A 12,424-nucleotide genomic window follows, 5' to 3' on the forward strand; every position below is an offset into this window, starting at 1 on the left:
GAAGTTGGGGAGGTTCTGACATTTAAGTGATTTCCTATTCCAGTCATTCCTTGGCATTTTTACATGCTAAATCATATGGGCTAGAAAATTTAGATGTATACCAAACAGATAGCATTTAAATCACCATAATGTTGGGAGACTTGTAATGTGATAATTGAAAGGTTAGCATCAGCAAGTTTTAAATAAATTGATTTAGAAACATAATAAAAGATTATTGACTTTGTTTATGTGAGTCCTAAGGGAATACTTAGGAGTATACATGTCCTTCTGTATTTATGGATTCTGTATCCATGGGTTCAACCAACTGTGCATTGAAAATAACATTACATTTGTATTAAACATGTTTTGACTATTTTCCTTGTCAACCTTTCCTAAAATCATGTTGAGATTACTATAACTCTTGTACATACACTAGGTCTTCATTAAAAAATTAAAATCCAAGTTATAAATACATAGTACCAAGTACAAAGAAATGGATTCTGGAAAATTGTACATACTGTATGTGATCTAGAGAAGATTTAAAATATCAGGGAAGATCTGTGTAGGTTATATGCAAATACCACAAAATATTATTTACTAGTTGCAAAACATTATTTTACTCTAAGACTGTTTTATGGTGCTAGGAACATAGTATGAGGGTAAAGCACTTGCTTAGCATAAGGCCCTGGGTTTAAATGGTACTGAAAAGGGGGTGGGGGACAAAAGGGCAGAAAAAGAAAAAAAGGCTGATTATCCTTTATGATAACATTTCAGGTAAAATTTTCTTTACCTTTTAAGGAAGTGTTACAATTTGATGTTTTTTTGCTTGAATATATATGACATTTTATTTACATTTAGAATTTTATTGGAATTTAGCTACCATCAAATGACATCGTTAGGAAGAAAAAAGAGTAAGAATAGCTGTTTAAGGTAGTTACTAAGACAAAATATATACAGGATTACTACTACCAGGTTTATTTGGCTTAAATCCTCAGTCAGAACCATATAATGTGGAAGGGAAAGCTTTCTTATTGTTCTCCTTAAAGTGCTTGGGGAAAAATATAAAAGAGACTGATTGTTTTAGATAGGTGAGATTTGAGTTTTCTTTAAAGTTTTTGTTTGAGATACAAAACTTACACATATATACATACATACACATATGTGAGCTTTTAATGTAAGGTCCTCATGAAAAAAGTGAGTGATAGATTAATTTCCTTTACATATTAGGAAAAGATCTACATGTCATCAGACTGGTAAGAGAAATCACTGCTTCTTTTAATTTAATATTTTTGGTGCCTGCACTTTATCCTGTTTATCAGAACTATTTAATCCTAGATGATTTTAAGGTATTTGTAAATACCTTAAAAACTGATTTGTAAGTCAGTTTCCAAGAAAAACAACTTCAAGAATATTTGGGCTTGTAGTTGCAGAAGTTTCCGTTTGTGTGCACTGAGCACTTTTTTGGGTCTGTGGTGAGGAGCATTGTGACAACAAGAAGGCCTAGTAGACAGAGCTATTCATCTTAGGAAAAGCCCAGCACAAGTTCCTTTTGAGAATGACCACCTCCAAAAATACTTCTTCCAACCAGGCCTTATTTCTGATAGTGTATTCAGCTATGAATTAATAATATATCAATCCATGGTAAAGTTAGAGGCCTTTATGATCCAGTCACCTCTCAAACAGCTATCAGCTATCAATCAAGCCCCCTTAGAAAAACAGTTTTAGACTCAAACCATTCAATTCCTCTTGACTAACACCAGTGTGCGGCAGAGCTTCCCTGTTTCTTGTTTCTGGCCTGTCTGCTGATGGGTCTTGGGAGAGTTCTCAGTTTGCTGTTTGTTCTTCTTTTCAGAGTTGTTTGCACTGCCACTAGCAGATCAGGAAGGCTGGGGTTGTTGCTACTGCAACAGAGCTTAGGACATTTAATAAGTACTGTATGTGACCAGCCCTCGATGTCCTGGCTTTTGCAGCTGAATTCAGCCAATCGTAGATCAGAAATATTCAGAACAGAGCTGGGGAAACAGCTGAAAGGTAAAAGTGCTTGGTGAGCAAGCATAATGACCTGATTTGTGATCCCCAACACCTCTGTAAAAGCTGAGGATGGCAGCATATACCTATAACCTTAAAAATGTAGGAAGCTTCTAAGACAGAGACGGGTGGATAGTTCTTGGCTTGCTGGCCAGCCATTCAAGTTTTCAAAATGGGTAGGCAGCTCCAGGTTCACTGAGACCCCGTCTCAGAAAAGTAAGTGGATAGATAGTACCTTGTTTTTAAGAAGTCCCTACCAATACATTATGTATACTTTTGTGTGTTTAATTAAAAAAGTAAAAAGTAAAGCAGAAGTCATATCAATGTCTTAGGCTTCTTATCAATATTTCCCCTTCTTAGTGCCCAAATTGTAAGTTTGTTTGTGTATGTCTCCTATTTTAGCATTATGTTGCATTATACTTGTTAGCAAAATGTAAACTATAATTTGGGTTAGTTCTATTTCTACCTTAATTATTGTCAGAACCCCTATTGTCCTGGCATATAGCTTATATACTTTCTACTAACTTAAATATATGCTTTTTGTAGAGTTAGACAGAAGATGGGCCTATAACTCAAGCTTAGTACTTCCAGGTGATAGTTTTGATATTGGGAAATGATACTGACTTATGTGAAATTTGTCAGCCATATTTTTAGGTAAGGTATGGTTTTAAGAATCTTGATAATTTTCCTAAAAGATAGATTTAATTTTTTGAAATTACATGTATATTTTTGTGGACATGAAATACTAATGTAGGTGGTCATGGAAGCCAGCAGTGCCAGCTCCTCCTCCAGCTGGAGTTAGAAGTGACTGTGAATCACCTGATGTGGGTGCCAGGACGAACACAGGTCCTGTGGGAGAGCAGCAAGTGATGCTAACCACTGAGCAATTTCTCTAAAAACTTAGAGAAAACATATAAATAAATAGTTCAGATACCAAGGTGGGTTCACCAAAGAGTCATAAATGATATATGTGTTAGAACTGTGGGCTGTGCCGGGAAGTGGTGGTGCACGCCTTTAATTTCAGCTCTCAGGAGGCAGAGGCAGGCAGATCTCTGAGTTTGAGGCCAGCCTGGTCTACAGAACGAGTTCCAGGATGCCAGGGGTTACACAGAGAAACCCTGTCTCAAACAAAGCAAATAAACAAAAAGAACCACGTCTTGTGAGTGAAAAAGAAGCCGTAAATCAAGCTGGTCATTTATTGAACAGTTAGTCTCTCAGATTCTTTGTTCAGAACCTAACAAGAATTGTTTCTCATAAAACCAGTATGGAAATAGTTATTTTGTTAACAGTTTTCATTTTATAAACATGGTAAGTGAGGCTTTGAGTATTTGAATAAATCTGTTTGTGTATTTTGGATCCGTATTTGATTGGCTTATCTAAAGCCTGTGCTGCCATCGACTTTGCCTCGCCTGTCCATTGGGACCTTGAACAAGCTCTTCCACACAGGAACTCTGTTGTAAAAACCTCTTTTGCTTTCTGATATTCCGGAAGAATTACACTGAGCTCAGAATGTTCCCATTGTACTTCTTGTATCTGCTCCGCCTCCCGCTTTTGCTGGTTTTCTCTTCTGTGTATGTGACATCCACCCTTTCCTCCTGCCTCCTCCCTCCCATCTGCACTGGCACTGCTCCCCCTGACAGGAAAGCGTTTTCATTGTTCTCCTCCTTGCTGCTCTCCCACCCACCCCCACTGTGTTCCATTATCCACACGGCTACTGTGGAATCTTCACGGAAAATGAGAGGGAAATGTATCGAACTTCCCCATGCCTGGTATCCATCTTGGTCAGGTCTCAATGCTTTGTTTTCTTTGCTTCATACCTATATACTTTACATTAAACATTGACCCTGTTGCTGTTTTCATTGTTATTTTTAATCACATTTTGCTCAAAAGTAACAGCTGTCATAAATTTTGTGTTATTGCCGTCTGTGAGTTGTTTGTTCATGTTTCTGTGTATTTGTATACAAAATACAATGTGATTAACTTTATAGAGAAGTAATCTGCCAGTGGGACCTGCAGGAACTTGCCTGCTTTGATAAGTTCTGTTTTTGAGATTTATCCATGAGGCATACAGATTTATTTATTGCACTTGAATGGTATACAGTGCATTACTGTGACATTATATACTCATTTATTCCTGTTGATAATATGTGCTATTTCCAGTTTTTCAATTCTGCAAAACATCTTTTAGTAAATATACTTGTTCTTATCTCTTTCTGCATTTATACAAGCTTAAAAAAAAAAAAACAGAAGCAAATGCTCGATTGTAGAATGCATATGTCTCTAAGTTTATTAGATTGTGCAGTTGTCTTCATAAGTATTATAACAATTTATTTTCCTCTCTGAACAAGTTAGGTATGTTTTTATCATTCCTCTTGCAGGCTTCACAGTTTGCCAGTCTTTGGGAAACACATTCTTTCCCCTATGTGTATTTCTTTAGTAGTTCTCATTATTTACAGGATGAGCTTCTCCAGTGGTTGACCGTTGTCCACTTTCCAACTCTCCTTTGGACACTTTATTCCACTCTGACATGTTTGGTGCTGGAAATGTTGCTGTTTTTTTCTTGCCTGTTTATACTCAATATGCAGTGACTGCAAATCTCTGCCTACTGTGTATTAAGACCAAGTATATGAGGCCCACCTCAGGTGTCATTTCTCATTTGCTGCCCACCTTGCTTTTTGGAGACAAAGTCTGTCACTTATCCTGGAACTCATTTATTAGGTTAGATTGGCTGGCTTATGAGGCCCAGCTATCGTCCTGGCTCCACCCCTCCATTGTTAGGATTACATATAAATGCACACCTTGCTTGTATATGGGGTTCTGGGCATCAAAGTCAGGTCCTTGTGTTTATGAGGCAAATACTTTACTGAGTAAACTGTCTCACCAGTCCTTCAGTAAGTTTTTAATTGAAAGAAGGTACAGGAAAGAAAGTAAAATAATTATAAAATATCCACTTATGAATTGAAGTAGAACATAAGCAGTGAACTTTCTTTTATATATTTCTGACTACTGGTGAATCCAACATCAAGGACATAATAGCACATTCAGTAATAGAACAAAGTAATTCACTTGAATACCAGTATAAACTAGATATACCAGAAGACATCTATAGATTATTCTACTCCTAAATACCAGAACATACATTCTTCTCAAGTGACCACATTACTATACAATTTAACAAAAAACTTAACACATCATTTGAAGTGACTGAAATAAGCAAAGAACGTTCACTAAACACAAAGGAATCAATCACTCTATCCATCCGTCTGTCTATCTATCTATCTATCTATCTATCTATCTATCTATCTATCTATCTATCTATCTATCATCTATCTATCTATCATCTTTTTTGCTGAGGTTCAAACTCAAGGCCCCACTGGGTTTCAGCCATCAGAGAGAAATCTAAAATACTTACAGATGAATTAAAATGAAAATATAACATAACAAAATGTATAAAAATGCAATTAAAGTAGTAATGAAGACCAGTTTATAGCTATAAATACCTATGTTAAAAAGAGCTGGGGCTGTGGGATTTGTAGCACACTTTTAATCCCAGTAGTTGGGAGATAGAGCCAAGCAGCTAGCTGTGATTTTCAGACAAACCTTATCTACATAGCAAGTTCCAGGTCAGCCAAAGCTACATAGTGAGACCCTATCTCTAAAAATAAGTAAATAAATGAAATAAATAAAAAGAAAAGAGCTGGACATGGTGGTGAAGGAGCCTGAGGATACATTGTTCCAGTATCTTGGAAAGAAAAGAGATCTCAAATCAGCTGCCCTATCACATTTGAAAAAAAAAAAGAAATTAAATTGAAAGAAGAAAGGAAGTAATGAAGGCAAAGATAGAAATAAATGAAACAGATTTTTTTGATTGTTTGTTTTTGGGTTTCTTTGAGACAGAATTTTTCTGTGTAACTTTGGAGCCTGTCCTGGAACTCACTCTGTAGACCAGGCTGGCCTCGAACTCACAGAGATTCACCTGCCTCTGCCTCCTGAATTCTGCGATTAAAGGCATGCACCACCACCGCCTGGCTGAAATGATTTTAAAACAAGAGAATCAAAGCCGCAAATAATTGTAGTAACAAAGTGAATAAAATATTCAAAGCCCCAAGTAGTAGTCGTAGCAGCAGTAGTTGCTTTTAGGGCCAACAAACTTTGAGGTGGTTTGTCAAGAGGAAGAGAGAAAGGAGGGGACTCAGAACTCTGAAATGAAGAATGAAATAGTTGCTGTTACTGCTGATCTTAAAGAAGAAATGAGTTTATAATGGAATACTGTGAGCAGCTGATGGCAAATGAATTAGAGAACTTGGGTGACATGGCCCAGTTCCTTAAAGACAGATTCCTGAAGGTGACTCATTAAGATATAGAACCTTGAGTAGACATGTAACAACAGCTCATGAGGATGTGTCAGGAATCAAAGGTTGCCTACAGAGAATGCAGACTCACATCATCCCCTAGTGAATTCTACTAAACAGTGGACAACCAAAGCAACTTTGGAAAAGAACAATCTTGAAAAGCTCACATTCCTATATGAATGTGGAAAAAAGACTAAAATTAAAAAAAATTGGCAAAAGAATCCAACACCTTGTAAGGTCAAGAAGAAGACCATGATGGCTACTGTTTGGACTTCTCTTAAATGGGATGCAGATTCTGGCCAGGGAAATTAAGAAATAAATAGAAATAAAAGGCATGTGGGCTAGGGAGAAGAAACGAAACTATCCCTGTTAGTAAATAACATGTCCTTATATATTAAAAAATTCATAAGGACCCATTGGAACTAATTACATTAGTATGTGTTCAGTATATAATAATATCAGTAACTATATAAAAGAGAATTCAAAAAATATTTGAGCCCAACATGGTGTGGTTTATGCCTTTAGGAGTCTGAGGCAGGAGGATCACAAATTTGAGGCCAGCATGGATTTCATAGCAAATTCTGGGTTGAATTGTGCCCACCCAGCAAAATACTACTACCTCAGAGAGACAGAGAGAGTGTGTGTGTGTGAGAGAGACAGACAGAGACAGATACACACACACACACACACACACACACACACACACACACACACACACAGAGAGAGAGAGAGAGAGAGAGAGAGAGAGAGAGAAGAAAAAAACTGTTCAATTTACATATACTTGAATCAACCAAAAAAAAGCAAACATCCTATTTTTAAGATGATATCAAAACTATAATAAATATGTAACAAAAGAAGTATAAAGTTTATAATCTGAAAACTAAAAAACCATTGTTGAAATAAATTAAAGGATCCCTTACAATGGGAAAGAAGATCCACTGATCTTGTATTAGGAAACAATGTTGGTGAGACGGAGATTTTTACAAGTTGATCTATGCATTGAGCATATTGTCTAGCAAAGTCTTGGTTTTCTTGTTGGCAGGAATTGGCACACATATCCTAGCATTCACTAGATTAAAAGGACCCAGAATAACTAGGACACTCATGGAACAGAATAACCCAGAAAGGGCCATGCTTTAATTTGAAACTTTCTATACAGCAACAATGAAGACAGTGTGGCACACGCTCAGGAATAGCATATATGTAAAGTGGGTGTTCATGTATAGCTCCTGAGTTTTGACAAGAATGCCAAAGACAATTAAATGAGAAGAAAGCTATTCAGTGAATGGGGCTGGACAGCTGCACCACCTATGAAGAATTTCACTTTGCTTTTTTAGAAGGTTGTCAAGGCACTGGGCAGATTCTGGTTACAGAGGGAGGGAAGTCAAGTTACTGATTTCTAAGTTGGGGGGTGCCATACACTCAAAATTCATCAAAGATTTACATCCTGGCACTTGTTAATGTTATTAATAGCCTCATTTTCTGTTCTCAGAAGTCATCCCTATTTGGAGGATAAATTATATGATCACTTTTTGTGTAGATCATATTCATAGACAGGTTATCAGAGCTTATAAGTAAGAAATAACACTTTAAGATTAGGCAAGCATTCTCCCCTTTTGGACCTTTGTTTCTCAGTATTTAAGTAAAAACTATTTTTGTAAACATGAAGTAGTGATTTATCAGTATATTATATCCTTATAAATCTGTGGAATAACTTAGAATTTGCATTAACAAAGTAGTGCTTGTTGATACCTTTTGAAATTGCCTGCAATAAATCCAGGAATCCTATTTTTCTGTGTATGGCTGTCTAAAGGGTTTGGGGCAATGATTCTTTTCATTGTCCGGAGTTAGTTTTTCCTGCTGTTGAGTACACAGGCAGAGCAGCAGATGGCATTCTCTCCCTGCAGTTGTCAGGCCCTCCTACCTTACACTGCTAACAGTCACTGTTAAATCGAGTAGGAAAGCGCTTGACTAATGAAGGAGAAAAGCATACTAGTAACTTAGAGACTGTTACACACATGTGTGAGCCAGTATGGAAATAATAAATTAACTGCTGTTTGTAGGTATTTCTATATATTTGGCTTGTTAGTAAAATTTATGTTTGTGTTTGACACATAATTTTTATGAAAAATAGAATTAAGTAGCAATTTTACAACATTTTAAACAGTATTTTAAATATCCTAGTGAAACAAGCATATTGTGCACATTATAGGGCAAAGTACCTATGACAATTAAAATGACATTTTGAAGCTTGATTATTAGCAAATAATGCTGAATGACTTTGGAGAACTTTTAAGTGTTTTAAAACTTTTCAAAGTTGATTTCTGGTATGTTGTCAGATTGCTTCAATTTTATTATTTTTTTTGTATATTATTTGACCTATTTTTTTCTTTCTTGGTAGATAGTAGTACTTGTAATTCATTGATTTACAGAATTGTGTTATTACTCAGGGATTTGTTCTTTCAGTAGTCATGTATTCATTCCATAATCTTCAAAAATGTTTAGGAAGCAAGCTAAAGGCCTACATTGTTTGTTTTTAAAATATCTTTACTATATGAATGGAATAACTGAGTTACTTTGAAGTATTAACTCCTTACGTGCATATAAATGTTGATGGAAGAACATTAAGCATTAAGCAAGAAAGTGTAGGGAATCAGCCCGATTTGAAGTTTTAGCAACATGGGTAACTGAGATTATGATATACATTGGAGAAATATAAGATGCAAATTAGAAAAACAGATACTGGATTCTTTTATGAGTTGACTTTACTATTTGTCATGCCATTAAATATGCTATCATTTGATACCCAATCCTATGTGAATCATATAGTCATATCTCTCTGGAAACACACTTTCACCTAAACGGATGTTGGTAAAATTTTGACTATTCACAATGTTTTAAATCTATGTTTTGTTCTCATTTAAAATTTATTTTTAATGATTAAAATGTTAAATATTCATAAGTTGTTGAGAACTATGGATAAATTATAAAGAAGTTAGCTCTCTCTCTCTCTCTCTATATATATATATACACACACACACATACACATATACACACACACACACAATCTTATATTACAAATGTCTTTTTGTATTCTTTCTGGTATTTATACTTTGCTGATAGTTAATTTTTCTAAGTAATGTAGAAATGACAATTTCTTCTGCAGCGGACCCCTAAATGTCCTGTTTTCTATTTATTTATCATAACTTAAGATGTTAGAATTTCTTAAATAGGTCTCAGAAACTGAAGTAGTAAAATGTAATAAATGAATTGTCAGGTATTGTATTAACTGAGATGTATCCTTAAATCATTTTCAGCACTAAAAATCATGTATTATAAAAGAGATAGTTAATGAATTTTATATTCCTTATTATTCCCATACATTGGTTGTAATATGATCTTATAGAAATTATGCAGAGGAGAGCCTTTCCTCACAGTCAGAAGATGGGGTGCTTGGTATATGATCTTTTCCCTCAGAAAAAAATCCATCATTGAAATTATACCCACAGTTAATGATCTTTCCATTTATTTGATAATCTTTTCTTCTGAGGCAATAATAGGTATTGTTTAAAATTCAGAGACTGCTAAATACATTGTGGACCAGTTGATAAGATGGAAATAGGAAACTTTCAGTTTTGAAATTTTGGGTAGGATTCTGCTTTTAAAAATATTCCAGTTGCTTAAAGGAAAGTCAAATGTGAATTTATCTCTAACTTTTTTTTCCCATGATAGAGCCATAGGCAGATCTGAATACCTACTAGAAATGTATCAGATTATGAGTGTTGCATCTCTGAATGTAGTTGTTTTCTCTTGCTTATAATCCTTTCCAGTAGGCTGCTGAAGGGAATCCAGGTAAGAATGAATCTTGTGTGTGCTACAGAAACCCTGAAGCTGCCATCTATAAGAATCATGTCACAGCTTTGTTTACTCTTCTTTGAATCTTGAGTACCTAATACATATTATGATGAATTGATTCTTACTTAACCGGCCAAATAAAGAAAGTCAGATTAACTATTAATTTGCAAGTAAGATTCTCCAAAAGGAATCTATGCTTCATGACAGCAATCATATAGTGTCAAATATTCCCTACATACCTCAGTGAGGAATATTATGCATTATTTAACTTTAAGTATAATTTCTTAAAAATTAGAAGCTCTGGTATTAGTTACTAAACATTTATGTACTAATGCCTGGTCATTTGGGCCACGGTAGATAGAGCAGGTGTTTGCATGGGATACTAGTCTGAGTCATTACTCTGAATGATGAGCATGCTTAGTACAACAGTTTGATATTATATAAACATTTTAATGCCATATTTGCAAGGCTTGTCTTTATTTCTTCCTCAACTACATGTGATGTTTATTTCTAGTCCATGCTTTTGTTTAGTATACAAGAAGAAAGGCTAACAAATCCAGCTTCTTGAGAACTGTGGGAAGATTGAGCCAAGTTGCAGGCAATTAACATACATATATTTAGTAGTGTTACAGTGCTACAAATGATAAAAGCTCAAGTGTTAGCAAAAAGACAGACAGTCAAGGTGATCGTGCTGTTTCCCGGGTTAGAGCAATGAGTTCTTCTAACACCACCTTTCTGTTCTGTTGTTTTTTAAAGTTCACCTTCTACTTACATATTACTAGGAAATTCAGTAACGTCCAACTAGAAGTGCTGAAGATGTTTGTCTAAGTCTGAAGAGTTCTGGCTTTGTTCAGCTGACACAATTTAATTTGCAATATGATGGTCAGCTATTATATACATTAAAAAATATTGTCAGTAATTATTCCCCACATATTCTGTATTCAAAGTCTTATAAATGTAGCTTCTACATCACATAAACGGCTACAATGTGCAGTTATTCCTACTCATTTCAGGAAAATGTGCTTTTTTTAATTTCTGCTTATTTCATCATACTAGCTATCTCTAACTTATGAGAGACTTCTTACTACTGTGGTAACTAACCAGATAAATACAAACTTCAATAGAGTGAAATATAATACTTTAAGTCTGTTACATTTAATTTTCTTTCTTTCCTGTGAATAGACTAAATTTTTGTTTTGCTTAAACAAAGGATAGATGAGCATTCTGAAAATGATTTTTACTGTCCTAATGATTAATGATCACTGAACACTTTTGAAAGATTAGCATTTTTCAAAGCTGCTAAAAAATATACTGTTTTATTTAATTACAAGAAAGTAAAGGCTTTTCACACTGACAGGTGGTGGAAATTAGCAGGCAGTTTTGAAATTGTGCTGTGCACGAGAAATTAGATCTCATTTTAATTCTGCTTTTCTCAACTAGCAAATGAGGTTAATGCCATACATATTCAGCTGATATGGATGAAGAAATTGATATAAAGTAGATCAACATAGCTACAGGGCTAGATTAATTTATAGGTAAAGAGGCAGTGATAAATGAAAGTAATGTAGTAGTGGTCACTAAACTCCTCTGCCATGAGGGATTCAATAGCGTTAGTTCCTCATTAAAGCCTTTGTCGAGTGCATCAAATAGAAATGTGAAAAGGAATAGCCAACTAACCCCTAATTATCAAAATACAGAAAATACTAATTATACCTTAATTAGCTTTTCTTTTAATGTACTGAAATTTGTTACTTTTTGTGTGGCACAAATGGATAGTTATATCAACAATAAATAGGTTGTTTTAATAACTTTCTTTTACCTCTGGGAAAACTACACTCCAATTTTTAATATGCAATAATGCTTCTCTCTAGCCTGTAGGAGATGAAAATTATTAAGTAGCTTTATTTTTTTGAAGATTTTACAGCAGCTTTGGGAAGAATTATTTCACCATGCATCAATTACTTTTAATTGAACTGAATATTTTTCAGATTGCACCAAATGCCTCTCATTTAAGTTTAGCAGTTAGAGTTTAGGAAAGCAGCATAATGAGGACTGCAGATAACCTCTGTCATATATTGTAATAAATAAGGATGATTATTTGTTTTGCTTGGGTTTAGAAAGAACTCAATGTTGCAATTGTAAAACCTAGTCAGTCACCTTATCTAGTGCTAGTCAGTCTGGAGGATTAAAAGCTATGTATTCTAGAAACT

At 34.9% G+C, this 12,424-nt stretch overlaps 1 protein-coding gene across 2 annotated transcripts in view; it reads left to right on the top strand.

Annotated features, from left to right (window-relative positions):
* Positions 1-12,424, top strand: part of Ranbp17 (RAN binding protein 17) — a 341,764-nt gene that overhangs the window by 86,673 nt on the left and 242,667 nt on the right. The gene's annotated exons all lie outside the window — the stretch shown is intronic.

The sequence above is a fragment of the Peromyscus leucopus genome, chromosome 8b, assembly GCF_004664715.2.
Source record: "Peromyscus leucopus breed LL Stock chromosome 8b, UCI_PerLeu_2.1, whole genome shotgun sequence".
NCBI lineage: Eukaryota > Metazoa > Chordata > Mammalia > Rodentia > Cricetidae > Peromyscus > Peromyscus leucopus.